Source organism: Trichomycterus rosablanca, chromosome 10 (genome assembly GCF_030014385.1).
Source record: "Trichomycterus rosablanca isolate fTriRos1 chromosome 10, fTriRos1.hap1, whole genome shotgun sequence".
Classification (NCBI taxonomy): Eukaryota; Metazoa; Chordata; class Actinopteri; order Siluriformes; family Trichomycteridae; genus Trichomycterus; species Trichomycterus rosablanca.
The window spans coordinates 15124475-15145218 of NC_085997.1; the positions used below are offsets into that span (position 1 = coordinate 15124475).

Sequence of the window (20744 nt, forward strand, 5' to 3'; positions counted from 1 at the left end):
ACAGAATGCTGAATGCAAGTAAACTAAGTACTATGTGAAGAGAAACAATGTTTACTCCATAAGAAAATTGTAATAAATTAAACAGCTTGAGTAAGACTGCTGTTCTTATCTGGAATCAAGGAGTGGAAAAGTTTAGTTTTTTAAGAGGGTGATCATGCTGATGAAAACCCGTACATGAGCTTTATGGCTACAACTGTGTCAATCAATGTTATAAACTCACTGGCAACTTTATTAGGAATTTGTGTACATATCTAGGCAGAAGTGTGAAACATTGGTCAAGAGCACCATGTGTGAGGAAATGGAAATGTGTCTTAGGTACTTTTATTGTAACATGATGCTGGTGCTAGACAGACTGGTTTGAGAATGTCGGAGACTACTAATGTTTTGGAATATTCACACATAACAGTCTCTAGAGTTTATAGAAGGTGCAAAAAAGTAATGCTTGCAGATGAGAGCAATCAGGGAGAAATGACAAAAGTCATATATACATAATATGCGTTATACATACAGTATAACCCTATAGGCAGAAAAGCATGTTAACTCACAACACACAAAACTTTGGGATTAATGGATTTCAAAGGCTCACCAGGTTCCATTCCTCTCAAAACAAGAATTTGAGGGTACATGCACAGTTTGTTTGTTTGTTTACAAGGATTTTAATGTCATGTTTTACACTTAATGTCATGTTTTACACATGGTTCATGACAGAAACGGTAGTTACTTGTTAAGGTTATCAGTTCACAAGTTTTAACGTCAAACACAGTCATGGACGATTTTGTATCTCCAATTCACATCACTTGCATATTTTTGGACTCAGTGGGCAGAGTCCAAAGAACAGGTCAGTTATAGATTAAATTATTGACTGGTTTGTTGAATATACATTTTACTGCAGTTTGCAGGTTGTTCTAAATTCCTAATTAATGGATTCAGAAAGTATTCAGACCTCTTGACTGTTTGCATACATTATTGTATTGTGGATTTAGTTTTGAATGGATATAAATTTTATTTTTACCGACCAGTCTACACTAATTCACCCATAATCATGAAATTATTTTTTAATAAAAAAAAAGTTAACAAATATTTATTAAAAAAATATTATTTTTATTCAGTACTTTGTGTCTATAAAGCATGTGTAATGCTTTATATGCTGTCTGCATATATGAGTGCACTTGTATTCACCAGTATGGTTTCTATTCCATCCAGTGATTGACTTTGTGTCTATTTTTTTGCCTTTTTGCATTTTTTGTAAGTAATTTTGAAGGAGTAGCTGCTAAATTATTAAATATCAGTGTGCTAATGTTGTTCCCTTTTTCAAATTTGCAAAAATATGATCTGTTCTGCATCTCACAGAGAGTGTGAATACGTAGAACAAAAATTGTGTTAAAATTGTGTGAATTAGACAATGTCAAATAATGCAGACATAATTATGCTCTTCAATAAAGCAAATCTCAGATAAACATATCCTTTGCCTTTGGTCTCAAAAACATCTCTTATCCTGAGTGAGCCAGAACTGACATCTGATGAATTTATGTGTAAGTCCGGACTAAATCGGACAGCAAACAATAATGTAAAAATTACAATAATAATCGTATTTCAGTAAAGATAGGTAGAGTAATCCTGATGGCAGGCAGCTGTAATCCCAGAAGTAACACATTGTCTGTAGAAGCAGAAAGCACACACACACACACACACACACACACACACACACACACACATACACATTGAGTGAACCCAAAAGTTGAGAGTGAAAGCCATAGTGTATGATTGCTCAAATAAATATAGATATAGATAGATAGATAGATAGATAGATAGATAGATAGATAGATAGATAGATAGATAGATAGATAGATAGATAGATAGATAGATAGATAGATAGATAGATAGATAGATAGATAGATACCTGTAGATACTTTATTGATCTTGAAGGAAATTAAAGCCCCAATAAATTTAAACACTTTGATAGAATCTTTAGGATACTAATAGAGCTTTTAAAAAAACGTTTTAATGTAGGGCAGCATGGTGGTGCAGCTGGTACAGTGGGTACTGCAGAGCAACATGGTTTCTGAGGTCCAGGGTATCCCTGCATACAAAAGATGAATTACTTGTACTTAATTACTCCTAAGTTAAGTGAATAAATGAGTAGGTAAGTGTTTCAGTGTGTAGGTGTAGGTGTGTTTCTGTTCTGCCCAGTGTTTTCAGGTGGTCTGACCCACCAGTGAATAAATAAATGACTATAATGTAAAATTGCAGAAATATATGCACATTTATTTACTTTCACTAACACCAGGCCATTAATGAAGATAAAATACAATACTGCTAAAAAAGCTTTGATGCTTATTATCCAAGTGTGCATCTTAAAATGACAGAAAGTGGAAAAATATCATTAAATAATTTGGTTCTATCACTTCACCTACAAATATTACAATAACAATAAATTACAATTACAGCTGCTCTAATAAATACAATTATTTACAATTAAGTAACTTATATTAACCTAATAAACTCACAAAATAAAAGCCAGGAATACATCATCTTAAAAGTGACAAGAATAGCCATATAGTTTTTCCAGTTTCGTTTCAGTAGTGCCCCACACAAGGTTCTAGTGTACAGCTTTGCTTATTGACTGTGTGATGTTTATGTTCTTATAATTTCAGCATAGGATCCCTTTTAATACTTGTTGTTTTTTTAGTTTTTGTTTTTTTTATTATTAAAAAAAAAATCCTGTTAGTGGATTGGCTGTTTTAAATTGTATTAGTGTGTAAGACTGGTATTCCAAACAGAATGTATTTTACAATAAACTTTAATAACTTTAAAAATATTTTTAATATATACTCATAAGCTACTGCAACGATTTAAAATAATTTCATCATCAATAAAAACAATCGTACTGTCACAATAAAATAATCATTTATTGTATTAGTTCCATAAATACTATTAAATGGCTCTAAACCGCCAGTGACCACTTGATGGTGCTATTTGGCAGTCAATACTCGTCCTCTCATCAGTGACCTTAGATTAAACACAGGATAACATAACAGCAAAGTAAGATGCACACAGGTGTGCTGTATTCTATGCAGGAGACGCAACCTGAAAGAGACTGGAAACTGTAAGGTTTCGATGCACACAGGTGTGCTGTATTCTATGCAGAAGATGCAACCTGAAAGAGACTGGAAACTGTGAGGTGGCGGCGGAGACAGTGTCAGCATCTGAAAGGAAATTGGCTCAGATGACATACTAGTGGAGGCAGGAAAATGAAAAAGGCAGTGTTTTTAACTAGATTGTTTAACAAAATCTTGGAACTTGAGAGAATGCCTAATGCTTAAAATAGATAGATAAATAATGAAATAAGAGTGATGTGCTGAGCTGCAGCATTTATAGAAGCATAAAGTTGTTCAGTCGCAACATGATGGTCTGGGAAAGAATAGTGAAAACTAAGTTGAGAAAGAGAGGTGAGGATTTGTAAGCAGCAGTATGGTTTAAACTCAGCAAAGTGCACCACAAATGCAATATTTGCTTTGAAAATGTTAAAGGAGAAGATGATGGAAGTATAAGGAAGGTCAAAAGGAGTTGCACTGTGTGTCTGTACATATCAAGAAAGCTTATGATATGGTGCTGAGAGAAGAGCTGTGGTATTATGTGAGGAAATCAGGAGTGGTAGAGAAGTATGTGAGGGTGGTGCAAGATATGTAAGAGAACAGTGTGATGCAAGGGTATCTGTCAGAGTGAAAGGGAAAGTTTACAAGACAATACTGAGGCCTGCAATGTTATATGGCTTAGAGGTGGTGGCACTGTCAAAAAGACAGGAAAGTAAGCTGGAGGTGGCAGGGATGAAGATGCTGTGATTCTTGTTGGGAGTGATAAACAGGATTAGGAATGAGGTAAATAGAGAGACAGCATAGGTAGGATGTTTTGGAGACAAAATTAAGGATGAGAGATTGAGATGGTTTGGGCATGTGCAGAGGAGGGATGAGATCCCAGGAGAAAAGTGCTGAGGATGGAGCCGCAAGGCAGAAATAGGGAGAGGAAGGGAGGACATGCAGGTGGTTGGGGAGACAGAGGAGGATGCTCAGAGCAGGACAAGATGGAGATGAATGATCTTTGTGAGCAGCAACATGGTTTAATGCCACCAAAGAGCTTCAAAGTTCCAGAACCGGAACATTTTTAATATTTATTTATTTATTAGGATTGTAACGTTTAACGTTTTACACACTTATATTCATGACAGAAACGGTAGTTACTCATTATACAACATTTATCAGTTCACAAGTTTTAATGTCAAACACAGTCATTGACAATTTTGTATCTCCAGTTCACCCCATTTGAATGTTCTTGGACTGTGGGAGGAAACCCACGCAGACAGGGGAGAACATGCAAACTTCACACAGAAAGGACCCAGACTGCCCCACCTGGGGACTGAACCCAGGACCTTCGTGCCCACATTTTTAATATAAAAAACTATTCCCCTATTTTTATATTTTGTTTGTGCTTATAAATACTTATTTTATGTTTAGTTTTATTATTAAAAGACATGGTACGTGCCAATTTGAAGTGCTATATACACTGAAAGTATGTAAAATAAAGGTGAAAATAAGTGGTTGAATACTTGTTTCTCATCACATGTTTTTAAATGGTTTGTTTTGTTGTAAGTGATTAATCGGATGTCTGATGGTATCATTACTGTTTAAATTGCTTTACAAAACATCACCGTGAACCAGCATGATCCTTATTCGTCTAAACGAGGTAAATGACAAGATTTTAACCAATAACATCATGTCATTGCCTGTCGCTCGATCTGGTTGTCAGCAATATAATCCAATTAGCGAGAGCCTCTCAGAGCGGTTCATCCAATCAACAAACTTTGGCACTAAGTCCCGCCCCTTCTCCAAGACTCTGACCCGGAGAAGCGCCTGGCCCTTTCCATGGGAGAAAAGATTATTTTAGTCCATGTAGAGTCGCTTATTACGAACAGATAACCTTTATTTACATTAGGGGGTAAATAGCTTAAAAAATAGCGGGTTAATTAGTAAATAGGTATCAAAGGTTGACCATAAAAATGCCAAATAATTTTCACAGTGCAGCACCGAGAACGGAATTATCGGCTCTCATGTGAAGTTCTGTTTGTTTTTTTAAGAAGGGAATAGAGGAGAAAAGATTTGGTGGAAAATATCCAGATATAACAAACAGAAGCGTGAACGGAGCCCTGATATTTGTGTCATTTATTAAGGTAGGTGACTTTGTGTTACTCTTTTGCTCGACTGTTAGCTTGAACGCTAGCTAATGTTAGCTCTGTCAGTTTGTTTAGCTGTCGCTAGCTAGCAATAGCTAACGTTACGGCTGCTCGATTCCAGAAGTTACGGAGTCGATTCACAATTTGATTCCATTTTAAGGAATTTATGGAATCGATTCAGCACACGATTCGTTATTTCAAAATGTAGTCTATATTTCAAAATGTAGTATATATTATAGAATGTAATTATAATAAGTACACTTAAAACATTTTAAAGATAGAAAGAATATCCATGTTATTTAACTGAACACGTCTATAACGTGTGTACACGTAATAAGGAACAGTCGTTAATCAACTTGAAACATATAAAAGCTACCACTGAGCCTGTTGCCCTGTGCATTATGTACTATCGCATGATTAATGATTAATTGCGGTCACTATAAATAATCACACTTAGCCCAAACAGTTGCGATTTAGCGTCTGTAATAACAGTGTTTAGCCTAAACACAATTTGTTTATCATGATCCCAGGATATGTTTGTCTATATGTTTGTATACTTAGTTAAAACCTGAGTCCACAGAGTAGTTTAACGTAAACGTAGATCACAACGTATCTGGTGAGAGTTAACAAACCAAACAAAAGGAACATGTAAATGTAACTTTAATTACTTGGGTTGTGTTTTTATTTTCTTTTATCCGCTATGCTTAATCTGTTATCCAACGTAAGTGCGCTAAATCAATGTGTTGAATCGATTTCCAAATGCCCACAATGAGAGATTCGACTCTCTTTACGCTTACATGGCCTGGTTATTCAGTAGGCATAATACCTGAGCAAGTTGGCCTGTTGACGTCGGAGCTACCTGTTTTCTAAGCAGCACACTATATATAGACTTTCAGATTATGGGTATCGTTAGTTAATGCTGTTTAGTAGTATGCCGTTGTGAAAAAAATAATACACAATTAATGTGTGACATCGTTTGCTGGAGGTGTTTTTTTTTTTTCAAACAATTAATTGTGTCTGATTTCTCAGTTTCTTTAACCAACGATATAACTGGTTCCTAAATTTATATGCCACTCAGGAATCACAAAACCGCGACAGGAACGATAGTTACTCATTACTCAAGATTCTTCAGTTCACAAGGTTATATCAAACACAGGCCTGGACAATTTTGTATCTACAATTCACCTTACTTGCATGTCTTTGGACTGTGGGAGGAAACTGGAGCACCCGGAGGAAACCCACGCAGACACAGGGAGAACATGCAAACTCCACACACAAAGGACCCGGACTGCCCCACCTGGGTATTGAACCCAGGACCTTCTTGCTGTGAGGCGACAGTGCTACCCACTAAGCCACCGTGAATATACATGTTATATAAAGACACAATTTAACATAACGATTCAATTAAAACATATACTACATAGGGCAAATGCCTTGACTATTACTTTAAACCGATGTCACAGTGAGTCAATTATACAGATAAATACGCAGTGCATTTACATTTTAGTATTATTAGTATTAATAGTCCTCCCAATAATAGGTACAATAATGACACTTGAGCAGTTAACATCTGTGATGGGCCTACCTGTTTATACTCCATGTCATGGCTGTTGGTTGACTTGTGGTTACTCTTTGCTTATCTTGACATATTGTGTTGTAGGTACTGCAGTTCCTTTGCCCTATATGTTTGAAGTGTGACTTCATGATGCGAACTTGTTGAATATTTGTGGTTAAAAATGTTATCATCAAAGTTTAGGCTATGCTCAAAATAGACATTTTGAACATCAGATACTGTTATAAAACAATTGTGATTGTGTGGGGGCCTGGGCAGGTTGGTGGCTCTGTTCTTTTATTAAAATAAGTTTTACATCAGGAAAAAAACTGTGCATACAGTATAAATAAAAGGCACTGTGTTAACTTATTAACATTTTCTCTTTTTGTCCGCATTATTACCAGACAGAACAGATATTCTGGCAATATAAAACACCCTTTTAGTAGAAACAGGTGTCCATGGCAATATGTGGACACTTTTTTTTATTGTTCTTTCTTTGTCAAAGTCGTTTAGAATCTAGGGAAAAGCTGTGCTTTTATGCAGCAACCTCCTGTCTGCAAGGTTAGAAATTGTTTTGATTTGTCTTCTTTTAAAAGCTTTCCAAATAGTTTCACCATAAAAAATAGCTCTGTATGTAGTGTAGGAATTTCCTTTTGGAAATGGATGCGAGAAAGATTGTCATAACGTGGCAAATCTGAAGCCATAAACTTTGTCTGGCTATTTATTTGTTTTATTGATACAGAATCAGCTGTCACACTTGGATGTCACTGCAAATGCGTTTGTTTATTTGTGGTGTATACTGAGGGTGAATAGTGGCAGCAAACATTTACTGTTTGATCAACAGATTGTCTATTATTGTCATATTTGAATGGGAAACTGTAGTGTTTCCTACCTTGAGTTGCAAGTTACTCAGGAATATTCCAGCTCAGGCTTGCTTTCTTTGTTAGCAAGTGTCAGTGCCATTTTTGGCGATCATAGACCAATTAGCAAGAACAATGAAACCACACACCTTATATTTTGTCAAAACATCAATGACCTGCCAAAACATGGACTTCACAAGATACCTGTCCTGTGATATGTGGGACCAGGACTTCATAGCAGGTCTTTCAATCTCTGTTACGAGGTGGTGCCAGCTAATCTACAGGTATACAATGCACTCATGCCTGATCCACATTACCTTGAAGAAATCAGGATTTATTGGACCAGCTGACTTTCTTCCATTGCTCTGATGTCCAGTTTCGATGCCTGTGTGCCATTTGTAGTGGACAGAAGTTATTATGGGCACTTTGACTGATCTGCGACTATACAGCCCCATACACAGAAGGGTTTGATGCACTTTGTGTTGTGATACATTCATCTCATCATTAGTATCAAAATTATTTGCAATTTGAGCCACAGTAACCTTTCTGTTGGTTCATACCAAACACATCCTTTTTGCATGCCTAAAACATTTACAGTTTGTTTAAAAGGTGTGTGTTCAGGCAGCAGGTTAAATGCCCTTTCCTAATATTAATCATGCTACATCATATCTGACTGAGCAGTCTGTGAGACTTTGACCTTTGTATCTAGCTTTGCTGGTTTGCAAAGTGCTGACAGGACCTGCATGATAATGGATGGGGGGTGCTTTGCAAGTGAGTCCCTCCTATTCCTACTTGTTTTGAAACATTGCGAAATAATGCTTGTGGTACCTGCAACTTAATTTTTTGTAACTAAGGTAACAAACTGTTATATTAACACATGATTAATGTCAGGTTTTTTTTTTATATAGGACTTCTCAATGTTTTTCTGATTAGATTAGATATTAATTTAAATGACATTTTAAACAGTTAAACAATGATAATCTTTATTGGTTATATATTAGCTGGAACATCCATGTTCTCCATTTAATTTTCTATTTGCACTTAATGGAATAAAATACAGTCTGGTGCTGTGGTGTGAAACACAGTGGCAATTTAAATATGACTATGACAGTTTTATACACTGTGAACTCATTCAAAACTTGTAATAGTATGGCATAATTCTAATTTTATTCCAATGTTGGGAAACTGAATAAAGATGAATATGCTGGTTATTTAGTGTCCCACTGTTTCAGGTCAGGTTTTAAATAAAATGTTTGTAATTCCAGACAATAGATGTATCTGTATTAGTATTAACATGTTGTAAAAGTCTGGTTCCTTCCTTTGTGTGCTTCTTGCCGGTAGTTATGCCACACATCCAAGTGTTGTCTGACTTTTGATTTATAAGCGATGCTTGAGCCGAAAGGGTCACACTGCTTACATAACGTATCCTGTGTAAATTTGAGATAAATGCCATTGTAAAGTTGGCCAGCAACTGAATTTTTTATATACAGTTAAAGTGTTAAACCACAGCACGCATTAGTTGTGACTTCTTTTAGCTTTCTGTGATGGCTTGGGTTGGCCTGGCTGACTTTACTTAGTGCACAGCTACATTAAGACAAAAATAGCTACAGTATTAACAGTAGCTAATTATTAAGCCACATACAGTCATATGCAAAAATGTAGAGACACTTGGTTTTGTTTATTATAGTTAATGTCTATATGGAAGCTAGCAGTTGGCACTTTTCTGCAAATAATAACTGCAATTATAGTGTGCAGTTGTATCTTAATATTATTTATACTACATTATATCTGACTTTCAGCGGTCTGTGAAACTTTGACCTATGAAGCTAGCAATGCTGGTGTACAAAGTGCTGACTGGTCCTGCATGATAATGGATGGGGGTTGCTATAGTGTCAGCATATTCTGTCTGTAAGAGAAACAGAAAATTGTACTTTTGTGTTATAAGGACGCTCTGCTGTGACTAAAGTCTTCTCTGACCTCTGATATAAGTAATATAAAGTTCCGCCAGTGATCCCTTCCTATTCCCACTTGTTTTTAAATGCTTTAAAATAATGCATGTGACCCCTGCACAGTCGTTCTTGTACCATGAGCAATGTACCAGATCCAGTTGTAGCATATTGGTTTTTCTTTTACTCTGATACACTGTAGCCATTTTTTGACATGCTGTCTATATTGTCATGGTAATCATGTGCTCAAATGTCAAGAGATACAAAGCCAAAATCAGTTGACTTTGTTTTAGGCTAGATGATTATTGTTTACATAATTAGTCACACAGGGTTAAATTTCATATTTTGTTTATTATAGTTAACAATCTTCATAAAAGCATGAAAAAGTGTTTTTTTTCCCCCTCAAATTATACTGTGCAACTCTTTTGCTGAATTCAGTATGATATGATATGATAAAACAATATATTGCCATGTTCCTTTTTTTTCAAAAATTAAGCTTTAGTATGTGTTCTTTAAAGAGTTCTGATTTACTTGGTTATTATTTGAGATCTGGTGTCAGATAATTATGTAACACACAAACGCAAGTCTTCTCAAGCTAAGTACTGTTCTCTGAACTAGCTGTCAATTTGAAAGAGGTCCATGTGGGATGAGTTTGCAAGGAAGTAAACACAAAGACTGAGTGTCTATAAAGCACTAGAAAATATCCAGCAGAACTCAAATATTATGCCTGTCCATGGCTATGGCATGTTTGCAAAACTTAAATCTGTTGCTAAGGCAATAATAATACCTTTTTAATGGCCCCACCCAGTGTTTACTCTCCTGCTTGACAAGTCACTGATGTTGATTGATTGATTTTGTCTCTAGTGGGTGTGTAGTAGGCCACTACTGTTACTGCTAGAGAGCTGGCACTCTCCAGAAAATGCTTGTTGCCAAAATGTATTGTCTGCTATATAATTATTACACGCCGTTGTGTTGCTTTAATTTTTTTATTTATTTATTTTTTTGCTTTAAATTTTTAATAACCCCTCTTAAGTATGAGGCAGCAAATATGAGTGTTTCTTTTATGTGTACTGAACACTGGAATAGGATAAAATGGATAAAGTAAGAGTAATATGTTTATAGAATATTTAAGCTATTTAGATTTGAAACATTCCACAGCAAGCAGGTGAACTGGTAACATGTGACTATCATAATTGGGTATAAAAGAACTGACAAAGTGTGTGACTTGCTTTCTGCCCTTGTCAGCATTGATGTTTATCTTGATTTTGTTATTTGCTGTGGAAAATGCAGACTCTGTTGCAGTGGTGGCTGCAGTGGTATCTCAGTGGTTAAGGTCCCTGGCTAGTAATTATAAAGTTGTTGGTTCAAACCCCATTACTGCCAAGTTGCCACTGTTGGGCCCCTTAATTGCTAGAATTGTATTCAATGATAATTGTAAGTTTCTTTGGATAAAAGCATCTGCTAAATGCTGAAAATGTCCCCATGTCCAGTCCCCATTAATCTCTGCCTGAATACTACTTGGATTGGCGTTGCTTTTCTCTATGGTGCTCACCGGTGCCTGTACTGGTAGTCTTCACAGAAAAGGGGTGAATGTCTGAAGCCTTCAACAGCTGGGACAGGCGTCCCAGACAGCCAATGGCCTGGCTTCAATAAGGATAGCACTATAATGCTACATTATCAGCAAATAGGACATTTATTTTATAGGGTTTCTCCAGCTTTAAACTGTATGAGTGGGCTCGTCATATATTGTTCATCGTGATATACCGACCACCGCAATATCACTGACTTCTAATTTATGGCTAATGCTATGCCAAGGTATGACAACGATCTGATTGTTGGAGATTTTAATATTTATGTTTGCTTTTATGTTAATCCTCTGGTTAAAGAGTTTCTAAACCGTACTGACTTGTAGTAAGTATGTGACTGGTCCATCACGAGCACATGAGCACACATTCATTTTTGTATTATTATGTGGTCTACCTGTTTTTGAACATTGACATTCTGATCACATGCCAATTTTATCACATTGTCATGTTACTACACCGTGTTCTTCAGCCTGCTGTCATTATATGTTCAGTCCCACTATTGCTGTACAGTTAGGGTTGGGCGGTATGATGGTATTACGGTATACCGCGGTATTTAAAAATGGTGACAGTATTAAAAAATGGTGACGGTATTTTTTAAATGTGAAGCGCCAAATTTCTGCTTCAGGTTTACCTTGAAAACTGAGACTTTAGAACATGCGCGCATCCACAGTGAGGGAGGGGTAGGCGGTTGGAGCTCGCTGATTGGCTGTGGGGTGCTCACTGTGTGATAACACAGAGAGACGAGTGAAAAGCCACACTGGCTAGCGTTAGCTGTGCGCTAACAAGCAGAAACTGAAAAACGGCTCGTCTTTTAATTTTTCAAAATCAAAATTTTTTATCAGTTCAAGCGGAAATTAACACAAGCGCGTGCATGCGCGGACATGTACTTATTTACTAAATATATCTTCAGTGTAAATCGAGCACAAGTGTTGAGAAAAAGGAGCAAACAGTAATAATAACGTTACGCCCAATCCGCTGTTTCTGACTCTTGTCTGCCATAGATTTTCTTGCCTATGTAAGAAAATTTTTTTCCTAAATAAAAGCGCTATATTAAGAAAAAAGAATGTCTCACCTGTCGTGTAATGTGAATTATAAAATATACAGTGGGGTCAAAAAGTATTTAGTCAGCCACTGATTGTGCAGGTTCTCCTACTTAGAAAGATGAGAGAGGTCTGTAATTTTCATTATAGGTACACTTCAACTATGAGAGACAAAATGAAAAAAAAAAATCCAGGAAATCACATTGTAGGATTTTTAAAGAATTTATTCGTAAATTATGGTGGAAAATAAGTATTTGGTCAATAACAAACAAGCAAGATTTCTGGCTCTCACAGACCTGTAACTTATTCTTTAAGAAGCTCTTCTGTCCTCCACTCGTTACCTGTATTAATGGCACCTGTTTGACCTCGTTATCTGTATAAAAGACTCCTGTCCACAGCCTCAAACAGTCAGACTTTAAACTCAACCATGGCCAAGACCAAAGAGCTGTCGAAGGACACCAGGAAGAAAATTGTAGACCTGCACCAGGCTGGGAAGAGTTAATCTACAATAGGCAAGCAGGTTGGTGTGAATAAATCAACTGTGGGAACAATTGTAAGAAAATGGAAGACATACAAGACCATTGATAATCTCCTTTGGTGTCACGATCTCATCCCGTGGGGTCAAAATGATCATGAGATCGGTGAGCAAAAATCCCAGAACTACACGGAGGGACCTGATGAATGACCTGCAGAGAGCTGGGACCAAAGTAACAAAGGCTACCATCAGTAACACACTACGCCGAGAGGGACTTAAATCCTGCAGTGCCAGGCGTGTCCCCCTGCTTAAGCCAGTACATGTCCAGGTCCGTCTGAAGTTTGCCAGAGAGCATATGGATGATCCAGAAGAGGATTGGGAGAATATCATGTGGTCAGATGAAACCAAAATGGAACTTTTTGGTAAAAACTCAACTCGTCATGTTTGGAGGAAGAAGAAAAACCCAAGAACACCATACCTACTGTGAAGCATGGGGGTGGAAACATCATGCTTTGGGGCTGTTTTTCTGCAAAGGGGACAGGACGACTGATCCGTGTTAAGGGAAGAATGAACGGGGCCATGTATCGTGAGATTTTAAGCCAAAACCTCCTTCCATCAGTGAGAGCATTGAAGATGGAACGTGGCTGGGTCTTCCAGCATGACAATGATCCCAAACATACCGCTCGGGCAATGAAGGAGTGGCTCCGTAAAAAGCATTTCAAGGTCCTGGAGTGGCCTAGCCAGTCTCCAGACCTCAACCCCATAGAAAATTTGTGGAGTCCGTGTTGCCCAGCGACAGCCCCAAAACATCACTGGTCTAGAGGAGATCTGCATGGAGGAATGGGCCAAAATACCAGCTACAGTGTGTGCAAACCTGGTGAAGACTTACAGGAAACGTTTGACCTCTGTCATTGCCAACAAAGGTCATGTTACAAAGTATTGAGTTGAACTTTTGTTATTGACCAAATACTTATTTTCCACCATAATTTACAAATAAATTCTTTAAAAATCCTACAATTTGATTTCCTGGATTTTTTTTTCTCATTTTGTCTCTCATAGTTGAAGTGTACCTATGATGAAAATTACAGACCTCTCTCATCTTTCTAAGTAGGAGAACCTGCACAATCAGTGGCTGACTAAATACTTTTTGGCCCCACTGTATAGTCTGGCCCTTTAAGAATGTTAAGTGCACTATAGGGCATAGGGAGCGAGTGTGTAGGGAAGAGATCGGATTTGTACCGTTTCCGTGTTTTGCACGGCGCTTGTGTGACATGTAAAGTAGCGTTCTCGTTAACCACTCAGATGTTTGGACTTTGAATTATTTTAACATTATTTTACATCACAGTTATCGCAACATGAACATTTACATTCATATTTTTTGTCACGGTATAGAACTTAATTCTGGATTACAGGCATAACTAATCGTACACGTTCATACACTTTTAAGAAACATCTGTAACTATAAACTAAGCAGTTTACTTTTGAAATATATTGAAGTGTTTAGCCGGCTATTATTCTGTTTTGTGTGGGCAGAGAGAGATTACAATGGCTAAATGTTATGTGTTAATGTTTGTGGTAAAGTGTAATTGATACACGTGCATTTATACTTATTCGTATTTATTATAGATCAGACAAGATAAGCAATGTTTGACGTTCAGATTGTTAAATCTTTTTATAATAAAACATTGAAATATTGTAATTACACAAGTGTGTACACTGTAAAGTTTGTCCGCGACAAAAGGCTCATAGATCACTCGCATACTCACAAAACATGTCTAGCATTCTACATATCTGGACCTATCAGCGACTCCAAATCCTGTAGTGCGAAAAGTGTTGTGCCCAGGTTACAGAACGCAATATACAGAATGAGGGAAAACCCAGGGGAGAAGTTGTATGAAAGCATGGCTAGAGTAAATAGAGTAAATATAGTCTATATAAAATATAGACCTGTAGTAGTACAACCAATGATCAAAAAACCTAATCTGGACACCTTAGTCCTCTCTAATTTTAGATTGATTTCCAAACTGAACTGAAATTCTTTTCAGATTTTAATCATATTTTTTAAGTTTTCAATCTGGCTTTAAAACCCTTCATATTATTAAATTTGCACTTTTAAAAGTTTATAATGATTTATTTTTAGCCACAGACTCAGGGGATTTTGCTAATCTTACCGTCTAGACCTGTGCTTTCAACACAGTAGACCATGGTATTCTTAACTTGCATGGTAAATTATGTCAGTATTACAGTCACTACATTAGAGTGGTTCAGGTGAAGGGTATAAAAGGGTTACACATTCATTTTTTTTTGTCTAGACTTGAATATTGCGCTGCTCTTTATGTTGGTGTTAGTCAGGCCTGTGTCTCATGATTACAGTTAGTTCAGAACGCTCCAGCATGTCTTTTAACTAGAACATGTAAATATTTCCCCAGTACTTGCTTCTCCTAATTGGCTCACTACATTTTAGGATACTCTTTGAGATGCTTCTTTGCTTATAAAGGGCTGAATGGATAAGCTCCAAACTATCTTTCTGACCTAATACAACCTTACATTTCTTCAAGGTCACTTAGGTCTGCGGACCAGCTCCTAGATTAAAGCACAGGGGTGATCATGTTTTTTTGCTTATAGCCTCCAAACTCTGGAATGAGTTGCCAGTGTGTGTTAGGCTGGCCCCTACACCAGCTGTAAATCTCATTATAATATATATTTACACTCTCTAGCACTTGACTCATTATGTGAGTTGTGTATTGTTTGTGTAAACTGGTTTCTGTGTTTTTATTGTCTGGTTTATTGGTTGTTACTACAATTATTGTATGACACTTTGGTTAACAGCTGTTATTTTTAAATGAGCTCTATAAATAAATTTGACATTGACATAAAAGGGGGATCCAACACAGCTCTGGCTTTGCTAGTCAATATGGATCATGGCTCATCTACCATATGTATTATTGTATAACGATTCAGGCAATTTCAGTCTATGTAAGGCAAGGCCAGAAACCACTGTTTTGGTGCGTGACCTTTGAGCCCTCAGATGGAATTGCTTGGGAAATTGTCATGCTAATGTGCCTCATGAGCAAGAGAGTACTGGAGAACTGAATTTTTGACATACATATTTTCAGACTAAACCTAAACAGATTCTTTTAATGGTCAACAGTGTGTATTCAGGTGTATATATTAAACATCTATAAAAGTTCAATGCCAAAAACAATTCAGATTTAGTTTAGAAGTCTTGTTGGTAGTGTATTTTGTAGGAGCTGCATTTCCATGCATTTTGGTCAGTACTGCCTACACTAAATGTACAGACATCCGTGCAATTTGTCCCAGAGAAAGTCTGAAAATATTATATTTATTATATAAAGCCAATGACTAAATATTCAAGTAAAAGCACATGCATCCAGCCAGCTAAGTTACATGCTAATAATACTATCCAACACACAGTTCATCTTCTTAAGTTAAACTTTAGAAACTCAATATTGCACCTTTGACATATATTTTTAGTCACGAATAACGGACTGGTTGACAATAATTTACAGTAAATTTTCCGGTCTGTGCAGCATCCATATCATGTTATTTATTCTAAATGTTTTTGAAAGAAATCATTTTAAAACAGTTAAGGAATTCTACATCATGATGGACTGATAATAGAGAAAAATTAATGGTTATGTTTTTGTCCATAAAAAAACAGGCCTAATGGAAAGTTACCATAAGTTATTATTTAATAACTGCATGATTTCCTAGTGGTACAAAATAGTGCTAAATAGCCCATTGCCTGATTTAGTTAAAAGAGGAAAGTTAAAAGATTACTAAAAAAAAAAAAGCACTACTGATTTTAGTCAGACATTCCTGATTATTCCTTTAACAGTTAAATGTTTGGCTATGACTTTTTTTGTATTATATTCTATTACCATTTTAAGCTGCAGTATGCCCATATACAGGGGTTGGACAAAATAACTGAAACACCTGTCATTTTAGTGTGGGAGGTTTCATGGCTAAATTGGACCAGTCTGGTGGCCAATCTTCATTAATTGCACATTGCACCAGTGAGAGCAGAGTGTGAAGGTTCAATTAGCAGGGTAAGAGCACAGTTTTGCTCAAAATATTGCAATGCACACAACATTATGGGTGACATACCAGAGTTCAAAAGAGGACAAATTGTTGGTGCACGTCTTGCTGGCGCATCTGTGACCAAGACAGCAAGTCTTTGTGATGTATCAAGAGCCACGGTATCCAGGGTAATGTCAGCATACCACCAAGAAGGACAAACCACATCCAACAGGATTAACTGTGGACGCAAGAGGAAGCTGTCTGAAAGGGATGTTCGGGTGCTAACCCGGATTGTATCCAAAAAACATAAAACCACGGCTGCCCAAATCACGGCAGAATTAAATGTGCACCTCAACTCTCCTGTTTCCACCAGAACTGTCCGTCGGGAGCTCCACAGGGTCAATATACACGGCCGGGCTGCTATAGCCAAACCTTTGGTCACTCGTGCCAATGCCAAACGTCGGTTTCAATGGTGCAAGGAGCGCAAATCTTGGGCTGTGGACAATGTGAAACATGTATTGTTCTCTGATGAGTCCACCTTTACTGTTTTCCCCACATCCGGGAGAGTTACGGTGTGGAGAAGCCCCAAAGAAGCGTACCACCCAGACTGTTGCATGCCCAGAGTGAAGCATGGGGGTGGATCAGTGATGGTTTGGGCTGCCATATCATGGCATTCCCTTGGCCCAATACTTGTGCTAGATGGGCGCGTCATTGCCAAGGACTACCGAACCATTCTGGAGGACCATGTGCATCCAATGGCGGTGCCGTGTATCAGGATGACAATGCACCAATACACACAGCAAGACTGGTGAAAGATTGGTTTGATGAACATGAAAGTGAAGTTGAACATCTCCCATGGCCTGCACAGTCACCAGATCTAAATATTATTGAGCCACTTTGGGGTGTTTTGGAGAAGCGAGTCAGGAAACGTTTTCCTCCACCAGCATCACGTAGTGACCTGGCCACTATCCTGCAAGAAGAATGGCTTAAAATCCCTCTGACCACTGTGCAGGACTTGTATATGTCATTTCCAAGACGAATTGACGCTGTATTGGCCGCAAAAGGAGGCCCTACACCATACTAATAAATTATTGTGGTCTAAAACCAGGTGTTTCAGTTATTTTGTCCAACCCCTGTAGTTTATGTCTGACAGGTGTGTGTGTGTGTGTGTGCATGTGCGCATGTTGTGCTGGTTGCTTGGCAACAAACATGACAGTTATCAGGACATGACATTGTCGGGATTGATTGAGTAGTTTGGGGCTGCTTAACTTGAGATAGGGTAGTGTAAAAGAAGACGGGATTCTCAGTTGCAATGCACAAAAATAGTGATATTATTTAAATCAGCAGATAATATTTAAAAAATACACAAATATATAGAAAGAGAGTTTATGCAGTGCTGTGGTGTAAGTAGGGTTATTAATATGTTTTTAAAGTTAAATTAGGACATATGCTCTTACCTAGATGGCCAGAGTTAACATCAACACTTAGAGTTTTAGTTTTCACAGCTTTTACAGCTCATGTGTAAAAGAAGGACTGGGGTGTGTGAGCAGTGGAGAGGAGGGAAGCAGGGTAGGCACCACAGAGTATTTTCACAAACCATGGTCACTACATCAAGTTAGCCCTAATGTGTATGTTTTTATTGTTAGTTGATGTTTATGCTGTTTTTAAATGTTACTGTGTGTGTGTGAGAGAGAGAGAGATGCAGCTTTATTTTTTGTTTTTTTGTTTTATCCATTTTTCTCTTCACTCAATCTAGTTGTCTCCTATTGCAACTTTGCTCCCTCTGCTGTCGCATCCAACCTCATAGATTGTCACATGCCCTCTCCGACAGGCGTGCTGCCACCAACCACTTCTTTTTACCTGCTAGATGTGGGGTCTCACAGACCACAGTATCACGTATGAGGGGGCCCACACACTGCCAGGAGTGATCAACCACAACTTATACACCTCAGTAAATGTTTTTGTTGTTTATTGGTTAATTAGCAACATCTTGTCTTACTGTTTCACTGTATTAATTGGCTTTTGTGGCATTTTGTAGCACCCTGAAATTAAAGTGCAAGTTAGACTGGATGTAGTGTTGAATATGGGCCAGGATGAGAAGGTGTGACACATTCTTAAGTTGCTCATGGCTAGAAGATCCCAAGTACATACCTAATGCTTACAAAAGGGGGTTACTGTCAAGTTTGAAACTGAGTTGTATCCAAAGAAATGTGTAGACTAGAGAATAAAAGCAAATGTGTGTGGTTGTATGCTTTATGGGTTGGCCTGGGTGGAGGCCACAACAACTCAGATTTAATTATTTCTTCTACCATTTCATATCCGTCTGGGTGTAAGGACATGCCATACAGTGATCCCTAAACATACTGATAAAAATAAGGGCTCTTGCAGATTGCACTTATTCACCAAAAAACAGTAAAAACATGAGCTCATCTCAGGGCCCCCAAAGACATTTAAATGATATTTTTGAAGGTGTAGATAATATTGATACCTGAACGTAAATATAAGACTATTACATCATTTCTTTTTATATTGTTAAATCTTTAAACTGGTAATCTTGACCATGTGACTGATCCCAAGAACACTCTTGAAATTGGTTTCTCAGTGGGCGAAGATCCCTTTAGTGAGTTGTTAAAAGCTTGTTGGCACAAACTACTGAGGCTGGGGGTTGAATTAAAGTGCACAGTGACATGTTGCATGTTTTTCATAAATATTCTCTCTGTTTGCTAGTTAACATGTAGTTATTGTACTAAAGTTTATTACATGGGCTAACATTAAGCTAATCAAAAACATAAAGATGCTGACAATGTATTAAAGTACCCCCTGATGACATTAGTGTAGTTTTTATAAGTTTTATCTTTCTATTTAAATATGAGGCAACATATATTTGTAAAAGTTCCATGTGCAGAGATGTGCCTCATTTGACATTCTGATCCAGAAAGAGGAACGAGTGTATCAGAAAACTGCTGAGAGAAAATCCCGTAGAGGAAGATGACTACTGAGCAAGATTACAAGAAAGCCAGAGGACAGAAAATGAGCTAATTTAGTGGTTCATTAATAGTTCATTACATAATATCTATGCATACATTTTTCAGTTCAGATTAGAGCTGCAGACATTCTTTACTGAATGAGTATATGAAGTAAACTGGTGCATGTGCACTGAGGGTGGGTGCAGGCAAGTCTCAAATGAGCTGTCTAAAGTTGCTGTACCATGTATAGGGAGGATCTGTAGCTCCACTCTCAGTTGAAATCAAACGTCTGTTAGAAAGGATCAATTTAAATGACATTTTTAGCAAACCACATTATTTAAACTAAAAAGGCAGTGGTTATAGTGGACACCTTATGTTGGTTTATTAGACAGTCCTTTCAAAACCCATACACATTAATGTGGAGCAGATTTCTTCACTCTTATGGCTATAAGAGCCTTCAGTTCAAGGTAGATGTTTCATGTTTTTGACCCAAATTTTGCTTGTTGGCTCTTATCCCTTATTATAATGAATAAAGTGTTATTTAATGCTCAACTTCCACCTGGTGAAAGGTAAGCGCCCACCGATATGTGACCACTGTAATACACAAATAACCATTGAACATTTATTAAGACTTGCAATGCCAAATACAATGGTTGACAATTTAACAAAACCAAAGCAGAAACACTTTTTTGAAAAATACAAGACTGATTATACACTAAACACAGAAATGACACTAGACAAAGAACATGAATAAATAATCTGGGCATAATCTAGGTATCTATCTTGCCATGAGAATGACCAGTGTGTAAACATGGCATTAAACATCAAATAAATAAATAATGCTTGACTTCATCTTTGTGCCATTGAAACCTTTTTATAAAATGCCTGGACAGTATAAAATCTTAAAATTTAATTAAACTGTTTGTCAGTTGTCTTGACAGATTGGATAAGTTAGCAGGGTTTTGACATTTGTTGCCACTGTTTTGTAAGCCGGTGAAATTTTACTTCCTTGTTTTTACTAATGCTGTGTTCCTGTGCAGCATTTTTGCAT

At 37.2% G+C, this 20744-nt stretch overlaps 1 protein-coding gene across 2 annotated transcripts in view; it reads left to right on the forward strand.

The window, feature by feature from the left end:
• Nucleotides 1-4889: 4889 nt before the first annotated feature.
• ppm1bb (protein phosphatase, Mg2+/Mn2+ dependent, 1Bb) overlaps nt 4890-20744 on the forward strand; it is a 42791-nt gene continuing 26936 nt past the window's right edge. For both annotated transcript variants that reach the window (XM_063002860.1, XM_063002859.1), the window contains exon 1: nt 4890-5224. The gene's annotated coding sequence lies outside the window, so the exon portion shown is untranslated. The remainder of the gene's footprint in view (nt 5225-20744) is intronic.